Source organism: Marmota monax, unplaced genomic scaffold (assembly GCF_021218885.2).
Source record: "Marmota monax isolate L192 unplaced genomic scaffold, Marmota_monax_Labrador192_F-V1.1 WCK01_AAM20220418_F8-fsc00076, whole genome shotgun sequence".
Taxonomy (NCBI): Eukaryota; Metazoa; Chordata; class Mammalia; order Rodentia; family Sciuridae; genus Marmota; species Marmota monax.
In genome coordinates this window covers 2,599,621-2,619,004 of record NW_026692843.1, presented here as the reverse complement: position 1 = coordinate 2,619,004, position 19,384 = coordinate 2,599,621, and the positions used below count along the sequence as shown (strand labels likewise).

At 49.5% G+C, this 19,384-nt stretch overlaps 1 protein-coding gene across 2 annotated transcripts in view; it reads left to right on the top strand.

Moving 5' to 3' along the window:
* Ctbp2 (C-terminal binding protein 2) overlaps nucleotides 1–19,384 on the top strand; it is a 134,440-nt gene that overhangs the window by 29,665 nt on the left and 85,391 nt on the right. For both annotated transcript variants that reach the window (XM_046448708.2, XM_046448709.2), the window contains one exon: nucleotides 14,178–14,281. The gene's annotated coding sequence lies outside the window, so the exon portion shown is untranslated. The remainder of the gene's footprint in view (nucleotides 1–14,177; nucleotides 14,282–19,384) is intronic.

Sequence of the window (19,384 nt, the reverse complement as noted above, 5' to 3'; positions counted from 1 at the left end):
TTCCATAGAATGTATAATATACACACATCATTCATAGTGTGTATCTGTGATGTGCTTATTATGTACCATGCACACCTGTTTGCCTAGAGCCTTTTTCAATCAATGTTTTCTAGATGTAAAAGTCCGTTTGGGCCTATCTAGGTTGCTTGTTCTTCTGCACCTCTGAGTAATATTCTATTGAACGAATTTACTAGCCTCTTGACCTGTTCACCTATTTTTGGACATTTGGTCTGTTTTTAAGGTTTGGGTGCTGAATAAAACTGCTACTGGGGCTGGGACTCAGCAGTAGAGTGCTTGCCTAGACTCATGAGGTGCTGGGTTTGAGCCTCAGCACCACATATAAAAAAAAAAAAGATAAATAAATAAATAAATGAAACGTTAAAAAAACTTATACAAACCATTTATGAACATTTTTTGTGGACATAGATACCTACTCCATGGCCCAGAAATCTGTTTGGAAGCATGAAATCTTCTAAGACTAATCATGGAATTTAGAGCTACCTTTTTTTTTTTTTTTTTTTTTAATCAGAATGTTGGCTTCCTGCTGGTATAAGTGGGTAGAGCCCCGTGCTCTCCCTTATTCCCACCACTCAAGATGGTGCAGGGTTTATACTGTTTGCTATGCTGGAGGTGGGCTGAGGACTCCCTACCCCAGAAAACACATCCATTCCCTGTTAAGCCAACTGACACCTGCTCCTCTGTAGTCGGAGTTTTCAGAATGGGTATCAGTCCCTGGCCCACGCTGCTCCCCTGTGGCCCACGCTGCTCCCCTGTGGCCCACGCCACCTTGCTTTCCAACAAAGCTTGACACCAGTGAGTCGAGAGGGAGGGTCTTGTGGCCCTTTGGTTCTTGGTGTGGTCCTGCGTCTGTTTAATATCTCTGTCCACCTTTTACATTCATGACTGACAGGAGTTGGCCTTGGAGCCCCCGATGATCACATGGGAGCACTTGTATTTCCAGGTTGCCTCAGAACCGTGAGGACAGTGGCTAAGCAGGGGTTCTGAACAGGGGCCACCTGTTCAGCTACACTGTGACCTGGGTCATCCAGGGCCCCAGGCCTTGGCTAGCTGGCCTTGCAGCCTCAAGTCGCTGCTGCCAGCTTACCCTAGTCTCTCTGGGGCCGTTACTTTCAGAGGCGTGTTTTATAGGGCTCCTAGAGTGTCCTCTTGAGTGGATTCTGTTTTACTTATTTATAACCTTCCTCTTTCGAGAAAGTACTTTGAGGACTTAAAAAAAAAAAAAAGCTGTAAAAGGGGATGAGATTGGATGAGGACCAGAGTTGACTTTTAAAAAAAGATACAAATAAAACAACTGCAAATTTTGGTACATTGGCTATAAACAGAGATGGAGGGGGCAGCTCTGAGTCTAGGGATATCCAGTATGTGTCACTGAGCTGACCCTAAGAGTAAGTGCCTTGGTATAGGGAGCGGTGTAGAGGGATGGCAGCTGCTATATAAGCCTTGTCACAGCCTGGGACCTGGTGACATGCCAGGCCTGTAGTCCCATACCTGTGGCCAGAGGGACATTTTAGGGGAGGCCATTCTGTGAGGAGCCTTTCCATGGATATTTTGTTTGTTTTTTAAACACCAGGGATTGAAACCAGGGGCGCTTACCACAGAGCCACATCCCCGGGCCTTTTTAAAAAAAAATTTTTTTTGAGACAGGATCTTACCAAGTTGCTTAGGGCCTTGCTAAGTTGCTCAGGCTGGCCTCAAACTTACCATCCTCCTGCCTCAGTGTCCTGAGTTGCTGTGATTATAGGCCTGTGCCTCCATGTTCAGCTAGGAATATCTCTTGTAATAGAACTTGAAACACCTGGAGGAGCTTGTCAGTTGATGTGGGTCTATTCCCTTCTAAAAAAACATTTGTATCAACCTTGTCTGTTGGAGCTGAGGCCCGATCCTGCTACCCAGCACCACGTCAGAGGATTGAACTATGTATCACTAGCCCAGGAAGAGTTCAAAATTTCAAATTTAAGGTACAGCTTCTACTGAAGGCAAATCTCTTTTACACCATTGTAAAGTCAAGTCATTACTCAGGGACCCTCTGTGTGTATGTACACAGGTACGTGGGTGTGCTGTGTGTCTACCTTGGGAATAACTGGAGTAAGGATAGTAAGGGTCACACAAAGGAACATTGTCACCTGCAAGAGGTGGTGACAGTCCCGTGGGGCCGCCCAGGGAGAGGAGAGCAAGCTCATCTGGCCTCACAGGGAAGGGAACAAGTGCTTTAAAGAGCTATGCATGGACCGTGCACTGCCCTGTCTTTCTGGTCATCTGTGACTTTCTGCCTTTGGTGTCAGCTCATGGGGTGTGGCCTTAGTGTTTTCTGGACCTTCCTGTCCACGTCCTGGGAGCAGGGTTTGCCATCCAAGTAGGGACTTTTGTCTGAATCCTAAGAGGAGGAGAGTCTTCTTCCCAACTCTTAATTTTCCACCGTCTGGATTTCCTTCAAGCCCCAGTGACTTTTGAGACTCATTAAGTTTCGTGGCTGCCTGGCTTTACGTGGTACCCTGGTACATCTCTGGCTGCATCCCTCCTCTCCTCTGCCTGGTGGCAGTTAGCCTCAGCTCCAAGAGGCTTAGTTACTTGCCCTTGGCCCCACAGCATTTGCCACCCAGCTTGACCAATTCCAACTTCAATTTGAAGCAATCCCATCCAGCCCTCTCCCCAGCACCTCTGCACCCCAGACTATGTGAAAGGCTCCCCTGGAGTTGTGCAGGGCAAGGTCCTGGGTGCAGCTTCCCCTTCCCAGGTAGGGGGTGCCTGCTTTGGCCTGGGGCTGATTGTCCAGCTGACTTTTTCGGCGCTCTGCCCTACACCTCCAGGATCACCCTTGAATGTTGGGTGGGGGGCCGACGTGCCCGCACTTCATCAGATCTGGGTGAGATACCAAGAGATGTGAGCAGCCAGCCCCTGAGCTGTGCTTCCCTGCTCCAGATCTCAAGAGGTCTCTACTGCTTTTGCTGTTGCCCCTGCTGGCTCCAAGATGACTCAGATACTGCCGGGGGACTGCAGTTAAGAAGTATTCACATCCTGTCACTATCTCGACTTCTTTGGGCACTCGGTATACTTGCTACCTGTGCTTAACTGACTTGAAGTTGTCTGGCTCTCCCACCCCTCCCCACATATTTTTGCCAGATGCTGGGAGGCAGCATTAACCCTACCTCAGTCTCCTTAAGTTCAATAGAAGCATTGACTCATGTTTGCTGCTTACCAAAAAAAAAAAAAAAAAAAAAGGCCCTTCATACCTCTCTATCCAAACAGCAGAGAGATAGACAATGTGTTCTCTCCAGGGTCCCCTAAACATTTGATGTTGACAGATTTGCCCTCCTGTGCTGAGGAGAGGAGGGCTGGAGTGTAAGCTTATCTGTCTCTCTAAGCCTTTTAGAAGAAAGATAGATCTGTACTCTGCGTTTAAATATAGCACAGTGTTTGCTACTGAGATGGCGAATAAGCAATTGAATATGTAGGTCATTGACTTATGAGAATGAGTTCCGAGTTTTCCTTGCATCTGATTAACACTGTCTTACAATCGGGCCGTTGATGCTGTGCCAAAATTGGGTTACACAGAGTTCAGCGAGCCATCTGGGAGGGAAACTGGTAGAATCAGCAGAGGACACCTTTGCCCCCCCCTAAGGTGTTAGGAGTGTGACTTGGTGTTCAACCCTGTGATTACAGCCAGTGGCGGTGGCACTGACGGCCCCGAGTTGTCCTGGGGAGAGATGCCACAGTGCTATGCTTCTGAGCAAATCGGGAGGGGGAAAGGGTGATACTTAAATCGGGATAAATGCCAGCGGTGTATTTTAATACATTCTTGATTCAGAACACACTGTTTGGAATTGCATATTTAAAAGGAAACTGCCATCCCCTTTTGAAGGTATGTGACATTTAAAAGATCTGTAGCAGAAGATTGGTTTGACAGCTTCGAATTATATTTGAAAGAGTTTTTCTTTTAAAAAAGAAAATGATTACTTCTATTTTAAATGTCATCACAAAGACATAAACATGTTTAATCAAATTATATATTTAATTTATGTAGAATGTAATTTTTATTCGTGTGGAGGAGATTCACTGGTTATTTATTTTTTTTCTCAAGAGCTTTGAAGCTGAGCAGTGCTGATTTGAAAGCCGTTTGAGATCTTTGAGTAAATGGCCATTTAAGGGTTTATTGAGTCTGGAAAATAGTATTATTGAAAAGGTTTTCGTCCACCCATGTGCATGTCAGTGTGCATTTGAATGGGGGATGGGGGGAGTTTTCATTGCTGTTGCTGGGAGTTAGGATAAACTCCTGTCGAGGGAACTGGAAAAAGTGTAACCCTGAAGACAATAAAGACAGAAATAGGGAAGGCACTCCTGTAATTTTCTTCCTTTGGATTCTTTGAATCAGCAGGGAGTGACTGGGAGCTTCGGCAGAGAAAGCCAGCTCTCCTTAAAAGGGAGGCCCCAGAGGCTCTGGGAGGACAGACTGGGCACTGGCCCCACGGCGGACCTTTCCCCTGGTACAAAAGGCTGATGTGGAGTCCACAGGCACCAGCCAGGTCCCCAGGCTGCTGCAAGAGCAGGGGCAGAGCTATGGCAGGCAGCTCTCCTGATCCTGGTCATCTGCTGGGTCGCCCCAGCTCTAGAACTTTCTTTGAACGAGCTGGGTGTTGGAAGCTGGCCAGCCCCGCGTACAACTGTGTGTGTCAGCCGGATGGTCCTGGCCTGTTCCAGCCTGCTGCCTGAGGTTTCGATTCAGCTAGGCTGGATCAGAAGTCCAGAGTGGCCCACCTGCCCAGCACGGAGACACCCTGGGCTGATTTTCTCTCCTCCTCCCCTGGCTGCTCTGCCAGGGAAGCCGCCATCTGTCGGGTGTGGCCCTGGGTGGCTGGTAGCTGCTGGGAGAGAGCAAGCTGGGCATTTGTGCCTGTTCCCAGGAAAGAACTGAACTAGCAGGCAGGCGTCGTGGCCGGCGTCAGCAAGAGAAGGCCAGCGTTCAGGAGTTGGGAGCTCTTCTGGGCCCCGGGAGCTAAAAGACACCTGTCCCAGCCCGGTGCCTTAGCAGTATCAACAAGGCCAGCTCCTGGTGGCCACTAAAGGAAGGAGGTGCCCTACTTGTCAGCACAAGCCAAACTACACAAATAACCAAAAAACAGGACCAACTTCCTTGTTACTTCTTTAAAGTTCTTATTTTGAAGTAAACCGGGATCCCTCACCCAGCTCCTGAAGCTCCTCAGTGGAAAGAAACATTGTGTAACTGTAACAGCCTGGAAATTGACACTGTTCCTACCCTCAAATACTATTTCCCTGGTGTTACAAGTATGCACTTGGGTGTATCTTTAGTTCTGCACAATATTGTCGCACGTGTAAGTTCCTGTATGCATCACCCCAAGAGTCCCCAATTAGCCTTTTGTAACTGCACCCCCTTCAGGTGAATAGGACAGTCCTAGACTGGCACATGGCTCATTATACCTGAAACTGACCCACTCATTCAAAGTTCGGGAATTGGCTTGTCTTTCCCCCTTCCCAGTGCTGAACCTGGCAACCCCTAATCTGTTTTCCAGCTCTTAATTTTTGTCATAAAAGAATGCTACACAAATGGAATCACATAGCACGTAGCCTTTGAAGATCAGCTTTGTCTAGCTTCGTTCCCTTGGAGACTCATTCAGGTTGCACGTGTCCCTGGTTTGTGTCTGTGCTGATGAGGAGTGTCCCACCCTGCAGGTTTGTGACTCAGTCTCACACCGGAGCTCTGGGCAGCTGGAAATCCATCATGGAGACTGAGTGTTCCAGGGCCCTTGCTTGCTTGGGGTCCATGGGGTGATGCCCAGGGCACTTTGCATCAGGATGGGCTGTCTGGTTTAGGGATCAGCAAAGAGCACCTTTAGCTTGTTTTGTTCCTCTGAGTGCTTTTACACGTTGGCTGAAATATGTGAAGAAACCCAATTTTGGTTGAATTTATAATCAAGTCCACTTCGTTCATTAGCGGTCATGCTCCACGAATATTTGTGGGGGCACATGTGCTAAGCCATCAGAGGCTGTGTCACCATGGCTCTTCAGGCAGAAGCCCTCTCCCCTGCGTGGTTGTGGCTGCTGGAGTAAGAGTGGATCTCCAGAATCTCCTTCACAGCTATGCGTTAGCCGCCTGTGTTCCTCAAGAAGGCTCCCTTGCACTGTGCTTTGAAAGTACATGTGTATTTACATGTTCATCGAGTGAGTGAGGACAGCATCTCTGAATTATGGCCCTCATGAACATCTGAGCTAAAGGGTGTCTGTCCTTGAAATGCAACTGAGTAATGGCTGTGTGTGCAGGCTGGGTCAGGCTCACTCCCTCCCAGGGTGAGTTCCTGTGTGCTCGAATCAGTGGACGGTGTTCACAGTGTTCCCAGGTTCCCTCTGCTGGAGGGGCTCTGCAGGTTTTGGTTTTTGTTGTTTGCTGGTTGCTGTTTGGCTAAAGGGAGACTGCTAAGCCAGCCCTGCTTCTAGGCATTGTGCCCCTTTGGGGGATGTTAGGTGACAGAACAGGAAAGCCCATTTGGTGCCTGAGATGGGCTTACTTGGCGAGGTGGGTAATGGGACAGTTGGGCATTTGACCTCTCTCCCTGCCCCAGATCCCTCTGGGTGAGAGACGGCAGCATCTGTATCTGGGACCCTCACGTCGGGGAGGTCCGCCTGCTCTGGTTGCCATCTATCTGCAGTTGGTCCACTGAAGTGTTGCTGACAGACAGGGTGTTGGTGGGGAACGGAAAGGACTGATTCAAGGGGGATTGCCCTTCCATGCCTGGCTGGTGACCTGGACCCCATTCCCGGGTCTCATAGCACTCCCCTGGCACTATGACTCGTTTTGTTATTTCCAGAGGAAATAACATTCAGTTAGGTCCTTGGGGGCGTCACTGGAGTCCATATTTACAGAATTTCTTTGTATGCTGGTCTCTGGTATACCTGGTTTGGGAATGGACTTTTAAAAAGGACAATCTCTGAGGCTGCTGCGTTTGAGGACAGCGATGGTCTTCATTTTCAATTCAAGCCTTAATTTACTTTGAAATAAAATGGGGTGAATTTCCTTCAGCCTTTCTTTCCTGGGCTCTGGGTTCTTCAGTCCATGTAGCCATGTTAGGAAAGCTTTTGTTAAGCGAGAGGGCTAATGTTTTGGGGCTTCTGGTGTACTGGTTTTAGGCTGAGCACTTCACGGCATTATGGCATCCCATTCCCACTAGGGAACCGGAGGCAAGGATAACCACACGACTACATCCTGGACTCAGGCCAATAATGTTGACCATGCACAGCCCAAGTTCATTTTTTTAAATGTCCCAGGAATTGAACTCAGGGGTACTTTACTACTGGGCTATATCCCCAGGAGTCCTTTTTGTATTTTGAAAGAGGGTCTCACCAAATTGCTAAGGCTGGCCTTGAACTTGCAATCCTCCTGCCTCGGTCACTGGAGGATTTTTTTTTTTTTTTAATATTTATTTAGTTTTTGGCGGACACAACATCTTTGTATGTGGTGCTGAGGATCGAACCTGGGCCGCACGCATGCCAGGCGCGCGCACTACCACTTGAGCCACATCCCCAGCCCGAGGGACCCCAGTGTTCTTGACTGCTGCTTGGTCTCTGAGTAAAAATTGGATTCTGTCTTTGTTGTCAAGGAGGTGAACACCTGAAATGGTGGCTAGGACAGGCAACCTGGCCTTTACTGCCATGTGAAGGGCTATGGTAAGGTGACCAGAGCCCAGTACCTGGCTGCATTCATTTTACCCATGTGTGTGTTCCTGGTCAGTATTTCCCATGTGGCCTGTTGATCCTGTTGTTGAGGGATTTTGGAGTTGATTCCCGAGCTTTCCTGCTTTTCTTAGTGCTTCTTCCTGCTCATTCTGCTGCAGTTCAATCCATGGGGGGAGCTTGGCTACAGCCCGCTGAGAGGTCCGCCTTTCAGAAGCCCCTGAGACCTGCTGGGCCCCATAGCCACCCACTGGCTGGAGGGGTTCCTACAGTGCCTGTCAGCCACCATTCTCTCTCAGGTTGCTTGGCCATTGGGATTCTGCCTTCTGCCTTGAAAGTCTCAAGCAGCATCCATGTGTAGTTTGTAGGGTGAACTTGGACCTTGAACCTGGCAGGAGGATGGAAGAACACTGCTTTGGAAACCTACCTGGTGGGGAGTGCAGCTGTGCCACCTGTGTCCTGGTGGGGCTCACCCCGGCTAGGAGCCTGCAGGGGCAACCTGGGCAGTGTCTCGCCTTCAGCGTTGTCCTGCTTCCTGACCTAGTAGCCCACAGCCTTTTCCAGATTGTAGGAAATCATGCTCTTTGTAAAACGTGGAGAAATACAGGAGAGTATTGGGGGGGGGGGGCGACTAAATTAAATTATTTTTATGTTATATCTTTTAAAAATTCTCTTCAATCTTAGCATGGAGAAACAACACTTTGGGTATATTTTCTGCCTCTTATGCATATATGTATATATTAGAAAGTGAAATTCACTGAAGAATATTTCTAAATATAAAATTTGAATATGTTTTGATTTCGTTTTCCATTTGACCTATAGTTATTTTTTCCCATGTCTGTAAATTTTTTAATTGCATGATTTCAAGGTCAAAATGTATGATGTAGAACATGGTATCCTGAGTAGCACTAGTTTATCAGGGGAGGATTATCTACTCCCTTGTTGTTTTGGGGGGGTCAGTGGAGCAGGGGCTAAACTTTTCAGAGATGTTGCCCGCTATGAGATGTCCAGTGCCCTTCCCACTAGCATGAGGGGTCTGCCTTGTAGACTGTCTGCAGAGCCTGCAGATCAGGAAGTGTCCCGCTGTTGACTGGTCCCCTCTTGGGTCAAGCTTGTCGGCACAGAGGTTCCATCTCGCCTTGTGCTGGTTAGTGTTGAAGACCCCTCCCTCTGCCTACCGTCTGTTGCTCCTTGCCCCCACCCCCACCCCCCTTAGACTGGGGTCATGGGGGCCTGGTGGGAGGAACTTGGAAACACCTCCTGTTGGGACACCCCAGTTCGTTAGGAGTCACGGACTTCTTGTAGACTCCTGGGCTCATCTCTGCCCTCCGTTTCTTCTGAGATAGTTCCCAGCCGTGTCACAGGTGTGGGCGCCTCATCTGGTTGGATTACTGTTTGGAGATGTAAAAGGCCAGAGACGATGCCCCTTTGGGTCTCTGTGGGATAGGGGTGGACCCCCAGCCTGGTAAGTTTGATTGAGGCTTCCTTGTGCTGGGCCAGTTGGTGGAGACCTGTCCCTCTGGTAGGCAGGCACTCCTCGCCACTCTGGTCTGCTGAGGTGGCTGTGCCACTGTGAATAGGCCCGTGGCACCCCCACCTGGGGCCTGGCCAGGCCTCTGGGAGCCGCCGTCAGCGCACGCAGCCGCAGCAGCTGCTCTTGCTTTCCCGCCAGCTGGGCAGTTGGGGTGTGGGAACACAGCTTGAGTTCACGGAGTGACGTCATTGTGTGGGCTGCTGCTCGTGGATCTATCCTTTTTTTCCTCTTTCAAAACTTGGCCAGCGCCAGCCCTGATCGGCAGCACCCATTTTTTCAATTTGCGCTCCGTGTTCCTCTCCGGTGCTGCCAAGCCCTCCCATCTGCTGTTCCCACGCCCTCATTTGTTTCTCCCTCCTGGAGCCTCGGCCTAGGGCGCTCCAGCGGGTTGAGGCCCAGCTACGGCCACCGGGCAGCTTCTCCCCTCACCTGGCCTTGGCCTGCCTGGCAGCCTTGGGCTCTGTGGCCTCCACAAGTCAACAGCCGAAAGACCTAGCAGAGCAGGGTTAATTGGCTGCATCTGAGACAACACCCAGGCGCTATCCTATTTTATTTTCCTTAAGAACATGGCAGAGTCCCAAGTCGCGCCTTCCAGCGTTCCATGGCTGTCCTCGTGCTCAAGACCAGAGCTCTCAAATTCTGGCTGTTGGGCCTTTCCAGTCTTCACCTAAAACCAGCTGAGTACATTTAATCTCTCTAGGTTTCCATAAGCACTTCTCAAAGAGCTTGTGTAGGTAAAGTTTCTGCCTGGAGGACATTTTCCTTCTGGAATTCTAATCGGTGGGACGTGGGGCATGATAAGTGTCGACTTGACCAAGGTGGATGGCTGTAGAGGGTTGTAGACAGAATTGGCTTTCAGGACCCCTGCCCCCAAGGAAGGATAATTGTTTCAAAGTTAATCAACATGGCTTATTTACCATGAGGCGATAGTGGAATCGAGTTATAGGAGTGGCTGTGGTCTGCCATGTGGCAGACAGTTTGCCCTGCACTGGACAGGGTCAGTTTCTTGGTTCTCCCCATGCGCCAACCAAACCGGAATGCCACCCTGCCTCTCATGCAGTGTTCTTCCCCGAGCCCCTTCCAAGGCTCTTGTGGTAACTTTGTGCTGCTTAAGGGATGACTTTGTGAACTCCTGTCTGCTTTAAGTAGTAAAAGATGTCTGGGCCCTTGGGTCTGTGAGGGTCTCGGGGAAGCCATGAGCAGGTCAAATGGGCCACCTCTTCTGTCCACATTGCCTCTTAAAGACCTTCCTCCTGATAAGTGCCCAAGCTGAGCTGTGCTGTGCTCACTGGCCAGTGTGACTCGGCCTCGGGAACCGTAGATGGGTATTGGAAAGCCTCAGCAACTCAGTCTGGACAAAGAATCCAAGTAGGTTTCAGGAAAGCCCCGCATGCTGAGAAGAGCCAGCCTACCCAAGCCTTTGTTGGGAGAAGTAGCCCCAGAAATCCCCCGTGCCCAGTAGGTGCAGGTAGGTGGGCACTCTGAACAGTGCTCATGCCGGGTGGGCCCAGCCGCCTGCATGCCCTCTCCACTGTCTATGGCTGGGTGGTGAGCGGCTGCCCTTCAGTGCCGTGCAGATCCCAGAAGCCATTCTGAAGGATGGCCTAAGTTCATGGACAGGACCTGCCCTTGTGGAATGAGCAGGCAGAGCCTCTCAGTCCCTTTTCAAGATCTGCTTAGGCTCCTCATGAGCTCTTGCAGGTTTCCCAAGGTGCTAATTTCACTGAGTTTCAGAAAAGAATATTTATTCCATCTCCACCGAGAATGCAGTTTTTCTTATACCTGACTTCGTAAAAGAACAGGTTAGAAACCCAGCAGCTCTGCTGGCTCCAACTCCTTCCCTGGTGCTCCTTCCTCTCCCAGGATGCCTGTGCCCACCAGCGCCCCTGCCCTCCCTGCGGGGAAGAGCACATCAGGCCAAGGGATGTTTAGTAGATCCCCCAGGTGGGGGGCATAAGCCAAAGGCAGAACCTCTCTGCCAGAAGCAGCCCAGTTAACCTGGACTTGGTGGCTACGCCGACTGGCATTCAGATGCCCTGCTCCTGGGGCTCCTACAGCCGCTGCATTGGGAACAGTGGTGATCTTAATCAGCTAAGTCATTTCTGCATCTGGTTGTATCCTCCTGGAAGTTCTTAGAGAAATCCTGCCAAGAAAATTTCCCCTGGCAAGTCCTCGGGGTACACCTCCACGCTGCACTGTCAGCAAGTATCTGCCGAAACAAGTATTTTTGAATTTTTAGCTTTTCTGTAGCTGCAGCCTTTTTAAGTACTTCTTTCGACCTTCAAGTAACAATGGGCACTTGCTTTAAAGATTCTGACAGTCTTCCAAGTCTTTTCATGTTCCTAACCCACTAAATAAGCCGTCACTGTTCACTTGGCAGTCCACAGGCTTCCCCGAATCCCCCAGTTTGAAGTTCTGTGGCATGCCACCTCTCTGGAAGCCTTCTCCGGGTACAGCTGTGCTTCCTGTGTAATTATCTCCACTGTGGAGATCTCACGTAACAGCCTGTGCCCAACACCAAGATTAGGTAGATGTTACCATGTTATTTTGTTTGTCCTCAGACCTTTGTTTAAAATCAAGAAGTAATTTACAAAATCACTAAATCTTCCCCCAATTTCTTTTCCTCCTTTCCAAAAGGGACAGCTTCCTTACATTTTTGACAACTGATTTCATATGTTTGTGCATCAGTGAACATTTTTGTCTCTTGTGCAAAACTCTGGAAAAAGAAAAAGGAGTCCCTCGCCAATTAGGACAAGTAGTAAGTACTTAGCAGGGAATATAAATTCTGTTACACAAGTAACTAAATCTTTGATTTCCTCTTGTGTTCCAGAGATGAATAAAATGTGATCAAGGTGTTTTAACATTTAGAGACTCGGAGATGGGCAGGGTATACAGCAGCCTGGAAGGGAAGCGGTAACAGAAGATACCTTTGAGAAGCACTTGGGAGTGTGGATAGAAGTTCTCCAGAGAAGCTCCCCCACCTGGTTCCTTGGGCATGGGGGTGCACACCTGTAATCCTGGTCACTCTGGAGGCTGAGGTGGGAGGATAGCAAGTTCAAAACCAGCCCAGGCAACTTAGCAAGACCAAAAAAATAAAAAGGGAATGTAGCTTAGTGACAGAGCTTGCCTAGCATGCTGTAATTTCCAGTATCAGTTGTTTTTGTTTTTAACAGGAGATGGCTCCTTGGCTCTTGGTGATTGTGTCATTATAGGTTTGGGGACTACTGAAAGTCTGTGCTAGTCCCTCCCTTCTTCTCATGTTAAAAGGCTGGGATGTCTGCTTTGTCTCTACTTTCTTTAAATTGTAGATTTGGGGGTTATAATGCCATTATAATACAGTGCTTAGGACCATGAGGTCTTTCTTAATCTTGGGTGATAACTTTGGGGATAGAGGTCACCCTTTGCCCAAGTACAACTAACCCTCCATGTCTACAAAGTCAGCGTTTGTGGATTTAACCCATCTCAGATTGAAAATGGTTGTTGGGAGGGAACCTCCCAATATAAAACGCAGCACAACAATAAAAAATTGTACAGCTTTTAAGAAGTACAGTGTAACCGCTATTCATGTGGCATGGATTGACAGAGATGGAGTAAAGTATGTGGGAGGACTTGGGGTTTATGCAGACGGACCCCATTTTACACCAGGGCTTCGAGCCTCCGTGGGGTGGTTCCTCAGAGACCTTCCTGCCCTGGGCTCTCTTGTGGAGTGGAGCTGGCGGTCTCACTCCAAAGCCCCGCTCCTAAAGTGAAGTAGTGAGGTGAACACGGGATCCTGGTTTTCTTTTGAAGTGGGTGGAGGACCTGGGAGGTCCTGTGGTCCTTCTTTGTGACTTCCTGTATGTTTTTTTTTTTTTTTTTTTAAAAAAAAAAAACAAGATTGGGTCCTAGGGCTCAGCCTCTGTTTTACATTAGAACTATTAGGAATCCATAGCTTCCTGAGTTGTGAATGATTGGAAAGTTGGAGTGTAGCTAGAGCTGGTCATGGTGATACATGGCATTTTGTGTGTCTTGGTTGTAAGGAAGTTGGGGTGGGGCATGGCTAGGACTGGCTGTGACAGTCCTGTCCTTTCTCCTGAGGCTTGAGAAGGGTCACCTTGCTGTGTGGACTCTCCTGTTGAATAGCAACACCCATGTTGAAAAGTTCTTTCTGCATTACAAAGCCATTGAACAGCCCCCTGGCCAAGCCGCTGCCCGGACCTTTGCCTTTTCTGTCAACCCCAGGAGGGACTTGGGTGCGCTCTCCTCCTGCAGCTCTGTGTGTGTAGGAAGTGGTTCAGATGACATGAATGGTACCATCTATTTCCTCTCTACTCCTGTACAGTGAAATAAATGTGAGTGCTGTTTAATGCGTCACCTCACTTCATACTGCATTTGCTAAGAAAGTGCGATTTTATTGAACATTAGGATTGAATTCTTAACTGAGTAATCAATTCCAGTAGTAAGTTAAAATGACCTTCTATTAATGGACAACTGCAACCGTTCATCAGACTTACAGTAGATTAACGGTTGTCAGCATTTATGCTAATAGCACTGAGAAACCATGGGCTTATGAATTGTGCTCCATAATTCTGCATTTCTCAAAACAGCTGGTAATACTTTTTGCTTGAAGGTATTGATTGTTTGGTCCCTTTGCTTGCCACTTGGAGATGTAAAGAAAGCTAAATGGCATTTTCCTGGCGATGACACAACCTGGCCTTCTGGACTTGCCCTCCTGGCTTCATGTCACAGTAGATGGAAAGAGTCCATTTTTTCTGGGGCTCTACTGGTTGATTTGATCTGGTGTGCGACTGCAGCAAGACAAATAGTATTTTTAATGAAACCATTTAATAACCTCGGTAGCTAGCCTAGAGTCGAAAGCATTGGAAGATGCAATTAAAGGCTGGCTAAGATGTAAACAACACCCCTGCTTCAGCCTCACTGATTTGATTCATTTTGCTTTCAGGGTTCCACCACCTTAAATGGTTTTGAGCCAATGAAGCTGTATCCCCTTAAGAAGACGGACAGCCTGTCGCGTGAACTGTAGAATTTGCAGACAGATTTATATTGGTGAGTTATTGTAAAACATCTCCAGGTAAAAGTTCAGTTTTCTAAAACCCCCTTTGGAACGTGTTTTCAATTAGTTGATGACTATGGATCGCGGCAGCCTCTGGATGTATCACCGGGATGTCTAATAGCAGGATCATATTGATTGTCTTTCAATTAATTGCATCTGGTATTTTCATTTATCAAAAGCAAAATACATGTAATTAACTCTGAAGCAGTACAGTTCAGCGTAAAGTGATTGCTGCTGCTGCTGCTGCTGCTATAGAGATAAGTCAACGGAAATTATACTACAAGGGAACTCAAGTCAGGGTGGAAATAGTGGTAGGACTTCTTGATGTATTAATTAAAAAGAGTAAAAATGAATTAGGGAGATGGTTTCATGCCACCCCAGCCCCTTGTAAAACAGTTAAATGGACGTTTTTATAAAGAAAGCAGCTTGCTGGTGAGGGTAACTCGCGGATCAGCTTAGATGTTCAGACTTGCTAACCTCTGGGCTGTCTTAACACGGAATGTTTTTTCTGGGGGAGTTGGTTGGGAATTTGGGTATAGGCAAGAGAGCATTCAATTCTGCCTACACTCTTTTGGAGTGTGGTAGAGAGAATATTGATAACAGATCAGACTGCACCTGCTGCAAGGTTTGGGGTTGGGAGTTTAGTTTTAACATGCCTTCAACTATTCACACGATGTGGTATTACTCAAGATCTCCAAGTGGCAACATCTTTGGGATTGATTTTTTTCTTCTCCTGCCTTTTTAAAAAGCCCTCTTCTATCCCTGAATGAACAGTGTCATTCAAAAGCAAGAAAAGTCTAAGCCAGTTTTCTCGGTGTCCAACAGGAGAACGCTGGAGCTGGCCAGGAGGAGGGTCTGGCTCTCCACTGCTGTCTCAGGTCTGGCCTCCTGAGTTGGTGGAGGCGTTAGCAACTTGAAGTCCCGTGTGGCGGGATGAGCCGCTGGGGGGCTGAGCTGTCAAGCTCAGCACAGCAGACAGTGGGTTGGGACTGGGAAGGTCTTGCCAGCTGTCTTCCCCATTTTCCAAGTGGTAGAGACGGGCAGAGGGCAAGGCCACTGCCCCCAGCCTACGCCTACAGATGGGCCAGCAGGACGATGACCTTGAGCAGGTAGCCTGGCCTCCTCTGGTCATGTGATAGAACCTTTTTTTGTCAGTTGAGTAGGTGGGCCAAGATGGTCCCCAGGATTTAATTTGACCTGGAGACTTGGAGACCTTCCCCAGGAATACTTAGACGAGGTTTGCAGGGCAAAAGCCATCACAGCAGAGGTGGCCCTCACGTCCAGGGACTTTCCAGAGGGAGCCCTTAGGCGTCTTAGAACAGCGAAGGGTCATTGGGGCCTCTCCAGGGGAACACGAGGACATTGTGGTAGCTCAGCCGTCGCCATCCAGTTTGCCGTTCAAGGCCAACGTGTGCCTTTTCCTCTGGCTCCCGTTATCCCAAAGACCCTCGTAGCACCTTCCCGGCATTCCCAGGCAGAGGCACAGTCCTCTGGGTTGGCGTGCCTGAATTCCTGTGCCAAGTGCTGGGGCTGGAGGTGTCACGGGCAGGTCTGCTGAGGCGACCATGCCGTGGGCCAGCACCGGCAGTGCCTGACTCCTGCCTGCACTCACCCGGGTGTGCCCCCCTGGAGAGCCAGCCCTGCAGAGGAAGGTGCTGGGTGTTCATGGGTACTCGGGCTGGGGCTGTGAACTCATTTCGCCTAAAGATAAGGATGTAGCAAAGGACAAAATGTACTTTTAAAATACATGTGTGAATGATGGCATCCTCATTTGACTCAAGTTGGAGCCACTTCACGACCCTGCTTAGCACTGGTCCCCATCTCGGAGGAAAAGAATTATTCTACCAATGCATCCAGTATCGGAATGAGGTCCCAACACTCGTTAGCAGATGCTTCTTGAGCCCCGAGAGTGCCTCGACACAGCCTGTACGGTGTTTACAAGCACACCTGGGTTTCTGGCATACTTCTGAATAAGAGCTTTTTGTTGTTGCTATTCCCTGCCCCCCACCCCCCCGCCACTCCGTGTTGCGGATGGAGAGCTGCTTTTTGTTCTAAGACTGCATCTTCCTAAGTTGCCCAGGCGGACTTGAACTTGCTGATCCTCCTGCCTCAGCCTCCCAAGTTGCTGGGATTCCAGGGATGCCTGACCTGAGAAAGAGTTTTGGATGGCCTTTTGGACAAGCAGTCATGGAGCTGGCCCTCACTGGAGCTTGGCCACTGTGCTGAGATGGTGCCTTGTGATCTCCATAGTCTGCACACAGGTTGCCTTGCTGCCCCCGCTCCAGGACTGACCTTCTTCCCCGACTACACTCGCAGACCCCTCAGAATGATGTTCTCATGTCTCCAGGAAGCCTGAGTGTGCTCTACAGCATGGCATCATGCCCAGTAGGATGTGCCCCACTCTGCGGGCAGCCACCCCCTCGACCTACCTGTAGTCGAAGTACAGCAACACCTCGGCTGCTAAATTGTCTCCTAAAGGACTGCATGGCAATTTCAACTCCTTTGTTGAGATCCCTGATGGAGACCCAGAAGGAGGCCGATGAAAAAAAATCCACAACTCCATCAAAGTCATGAATTCAGAATGGCAAACGTGCGAGGCACTAGAACCATTTTTATGTCACTTTTGTCATTCTTGGTAGTTTTGAGCATGTCCTAATTTAATAGCATTAGATTTCTGTTATACCAGGCTTCATATTTTGGTTTGTGGCCTTTTATGAAAACTTTCATCAAACAGGTCAGCTTTCTTGTCCCAAGGAATGCTTATCTTGTGATTTATAATGAAAGGCAACGTGCTGAATTCAGACCTGTTGCATTTTGTCCTCTGCAGTCGGTTATGCAGTGAAGACCCAGTGTGCACTGTAGCTTGCTGGCTTCTCGGGAACGGGAGTTAACTTTCTCATCACTTGGCCTGTGTTGTGGTCTCTCTTATACTGTTGTCATTAAGCTGTGCTCTGTGCAGCCATCTAGTTATCTTGTAATTTTAACTCAAGTGTCAGAGAAAAAGAAGCCCCTCTGGCTGAATGTCTGTGAGTGAGTGAAGGCAGGTCACAGCCCTTTGCCTTTATGTCCAGTGATGGTGGTCTGATGCTGGCTGTGGTTTCGCAAACACACAACGTGACGGTGCGTCTGGCGGCCTGTGCACACTGAGGGCTCTGAGAGATTGCAATAATGATGTGGAAGCTTGACCTGCCTAACAAGGACCCTGGAGGTGGCAATCTGAGGGTCACTCGGTGTATGGTTGTGGGAGACCTTGCCCTGCCTGGTCAGGGGACCCAGGCTGTGCTGACCGTCTGAAGTGGGAGCTCTGGAGTGCCAGCCAAGGTCCTCTCCCTAGTCAGGATCTCTGACCCATTTCTGGCAGAACAGACATGATAAAATGGAAGGCAAGTACAACACTCTCTTATTCCCGACACAGTACCTAAACCTCAGGACCTGGTGGCGTGGACTGTGGAGTGGTGTGGTGTCTGGCCATGGGCACTGTGGTCCCAGTGTTGCAGCCTCCCAGGGCCTTCTGGGTGCTCCATGTCAGCCAGTATGTCCACCTGGGGGCGAGTGATCCTGCTCCAATGTTGAGGCCGGAGGCACAACTGCCTATGTTGGAAATCACAGGTCAGAGGATGATCCTGGGGCCTTTCACCTCTGGGGGACTGTCAAGATGAGAAGCAGTCAGCAGGCTGAGGCAGAGCCCGCAGCCATGCTGCAGAGCCCTGGCCACCCTGGCCTGCCCTCTCTGAGGAGTAAAGGGTCCCTTTGAAATCGTGGGTCTTATTTGGATGGATTTTACTCCTGGGCCTGCAGGATGTGGGTTGTGCCTCAGAATCTGAGCACTCCGTTGCCATTCTCAGCCCCCAAGCATACATGGAAGGTGTGGCTGCAGCCTGCCTCCCTCCTGAGACTCTTGAGTCCTAGCCTGGCTTCCTGAGTAGCACTAGAGCCACCGTCAGTCCAACCCCCCTTTATTCTCCAGGTCTGGTGAATCAGCCCTGGCTGCTCCCGGTGGGCTTGGTCTTCTGCTCTGTTTATAGAGGACACCCACCCACCCCGGCTGCTGGTTCCAACCAAAGTCAGGAGGAGCAGAGTGAAACAGAAGGTCTCGATTTTCATTGTTACCCTTGCAGCAGAAGCCTACCTGTGCTTCCTGAGGTTGCCTGCTAGGGTGAGTGTCGCACTGCAGGGTCCTCCTTGCGACGGGTGGCTCTGAGCAGTGCTTCAGGAAGGGTGGCAAGCCCGCTGGCCTCTGGCTCCTTGGGGACTTCTGTGCACATCACTGTCAAGCACCCGATTTGGATGCCATGTTGGAAAGTGTGGGTGTGTGGCCCACCCTCCCCAGGTCTTTGGCACCTGGGCTAAGATCCCCATTTCCTGTGTGAGGAGCTAGGTGCTCAGATCCTCCTGTCAGTACCTAGGACCTTCCTGTACACCTGGGATTCAGGTATTGCTGGTGTACCCCCAAAACCAGGTTTCTCCTGCTCCCCTGCCTGGAGGGAGCCTACAGAAACACTGAGGTGGTGTGATTTGCTGTCAACAATATCAAGGACCCTCGGTGACCAACTTCCCTGGTCTAGATGTGCTTGGAAGTTTCTTTCTCGAGTGTCTGGCATTGGTCATGCAAAGTGGGGATGACTGTAGACTGCTTCTGCCCCTGACGCTGTGGCTGTGGGTAGGGCTCCAGTGCACAGCAGGCCCTCTGAGCTCCTGCCCCAGCACTGGTCTTCCCACTGCACCCAGGAACCACGGCCCCGTCCTGTGGGACAACCAGAGGCCAACGTCAGTGACCAACGTCAGTGACCAAGCACGGGCCTTGAGCCTCTGAGGCTCGGAGTGAGCCTGCTGGAGCAGGGGAGAGTGGGAATAGATGGGTGCAGCTGGGTGGGGGTCCTACTGTGTTGAAAGAGAGTTTTGTGTTTAGGGTGAAGTTGAAGTTTGAGGAGGTTTAGGGTGCACATGTTGGTGTGTAAATGAGGAGACAGGGAAATGAGCTTTCTTGTTTAAAATGTTGGATCTGGAGTCAAGTTCCTGGGTGTGATGATTAATGCCCCAGGAAAGGGATTTGTCTTTCCGCAGGCATTTTTGTGAAGTGGTTGTGTGTTACCATT